The 2,648-nt window shown below is 35.7% G+C and overlaps 1 pseudogene; it reads left to right on the forward strand.

The window, feature by feature from the left end:
* Positions 1 to 1,156: 1,156 nt before the first annotated feature.
* Positions 1,157 to 2,322, forward strand: LOC118994141 (F-actin-capping protein subunit alpha-1-like; annotated as a pseudogene).
* Positions 2,323 to 2,648: the final 326 nt, after the last annotated feature.

Genomic DNA, 2,648 nt, shown 5'->3' on the forward strand with positions numbered 1-2,648 from the left:
AGAGTTGTGTTATGCTCCATTCTATTAAAATGGCAACATAGTTCACATTGAGGCAATTGTACATACTGTCTCCTTTATGCAATCTTATTGATGAATGACATTATATCAACGAATATTTTCTAGATGAGATAGCTTTGTCTTGGAAGCACTCTCCATTCAGTGTATTTATTGTGCAAGAGAAGAAATGCCTGATCTCAGAGAATTCAAGGACAAATCTAACTGTTCAGGGTCAATTTTAAGATATAACTAAAAAATCATATTAGTACAATAATATGAAATCTCCAAGTAGTCAATAAACAATCCAAGAAATATTCCCAATTATCTAGAGGTTGAATATCAAAGCCTAGATGAGAAAAGAGGTTTTTCTAGTCTGTAGAAAGTATTTTTCTCCTTCATAATGTACCACACAGCAAAACACATCAGGGTAACAATGATAATTCTCTCTCTTTCCTTTTTCTGACAATTATCTTAAACATATGGTTGATACTGTTTAGTATAGATACAAATTCCAAAAGTTTTACTACTCTGAACATGTTATTACTGCTTGTATACACACTCTGTTCAGGTGTGTGTATTCCAACTGTGAAACTTCACTTTGGGAGAGTTTGGCTTATACACAAACTCCTGAGTTCACTGTCAAAGCTCAGCAAAAATTTCTTCCACAGAATAGAATAAATTCTATATAGATGAAACTCTCCTTCAACACTGCTGTTATTTTGAAGACTTTAAAAATATTTTAAACGTAAGGGTGAAAAATTTCATTCTTGGAAGGAAACTGGGTTTGAAGAAGTTGATGAGAAAATGTAGGTAAGTTTGAAAGCTCATCTCTAAGAAACTAACAACTACTGAATTTGTCCAGGCAGAACATGATAAGGCCAATAAGGAGCAGCCCGTCAAAATGGCAACGGTTTAAAAAATATATATCAATCTTATTTCACAATTGTGATGCATTGGGTATGGCTGTGGGGCATGAGGCAGATGCCAATAATGACTTGTGTTTCTGGCTTAAGTGGTCAGACTGGTAATGAGGCAGTCTCTGAGTTGGAACTGAGGGCAGTCAGAGAGTAGAAATGGAAGTAAATAAGCTTTGCTATGAATATGATTAAATTTTAACTATTTTGAAACATAAATTTCTTCAGATTATCTACGTATTATAATGGGCTATACAGCGTTAAAGCTCCAGAAGAATTCAGGTATAAAAATAAAATAATATCAACAAAACATTTTACTGTTTGATGTCTAGGGTGGTTTCCAATGTTTAGAATAAGAGCCTCAAAATATTTGTATATTTCTAATGACTATGTCCTTTTGAATGATAATACTTTCATTCAAAACACAAAATTAAGAAAAAAGTCGTTGACACCATAATACTTTCTTGATCATAATTTAACTTTTTTATAATTTAAAAACATCGAATGCCACTTTCTTTTTCATCGACAAGCTTGACTGATAGCCAGGCTGGGCCAGAGCAGCCCAAATAGCTGACTTCAAGGGCTAGACCCCACATGAAGAAAAGGTACACATAGCTCTAAAGTCATGCACCCCCATGGGAATTTAATGAAGCAGTCAGTGATGTCCTGTGACTACTTCATAATGCCAGTCTTCTCAGGAAAGGGGCAGTGCATGTACTTGCCCAGCTTAACATGGGTCAGTTCTCTCCTGTGAAACTAGAAGGATATGAAGATCAGGCCCTAATTAGAGAACATGGTGACCTGTGACAGAGCAAATTTTTATATCCAAGAAACAAATGTTTCTTTAAGTTTCACTTCTTACAAAAAGAAGCAAGTGAGTCCCAGCCAGAGAAAGTAGATGCAGGTCTGAGTCTTGGAGAGAATCCTGTGACAGCACTTTAAAGGCCTACGTGAAAAACATCATTCCAATGGCTTCTGTGCTGTTTATGCTGATGCCATAGATGGGAAACAGAACATTATTGTAGGGATTGAAAGCCACAGTTTCCCCCAAAGAAGTTCTGGGATGGTTGGTGGTGATGAGAATGTAAATTCACCATCATACCACCCATAACCCAGGTGCTTGGATTACTTTAAGACAGATACACTATTATGAAGATGGCAATGCTCAATTGGTTAGTCATAAAGATGTTCAGGATTCAATAACTGTTTTGAAAAAAGTCCAGACTACTGAGGAGTTTATTAAAATCATAGAGCATGCAGAAAATGAGTATCAAACAGCAATTAATGAAAACTATCAATGTCAGATACCACATTCAAGGACTTGTGCCAGCAGCTTCCAGTTACTTGCATCAGAATCGACTGGAACAAAATACTGAGCTATACAATTGGCAAAGAAATGCAGAATGCTTAAAGGCTCAATATAGGATTCTTCAGTGTGTGGTAAGAATGTTTTCAAGATATGGTCATATGATAAATGGGTGATGTATAAATAAGAGTCATATTTTGCTAGGGCTTTCAAAGTGAACAGGTTTTATAGCCTATAGAATGCCATTCAACCTATATCATTGTCTTGATACTTTTGTGTTCTCTGCCTTATAGTTTTCTGTTTTCACTATACCTACTTGTAAACATTTTTAGAAAAAAAAATCTGCCACACTTAACGATGGAGAGAGAAAGAAATCAATCCTGGAGTCATTTTACTGTTTGTAAAGCATTCCCTAGCCAGGACACCCCGTT

The sequence above is a fragment of the Sturnira hondurensis genome, unplaced genomic scaffold, assembly GCF_014824575.4.
Source record: "Sturnira hondurensis isolate 20B ecotype Veracruz unplaced genomic scaffold, ASM1482457v3 Scaffold0000880, whole genome shotgun sequence".
Taxonomy (NCBI): Eukaryota; Metazoa; Chordata; class Mammalia; order Chiroptera; family Phyllostomidae; genus Sturnira; species Sturnira hondurensis.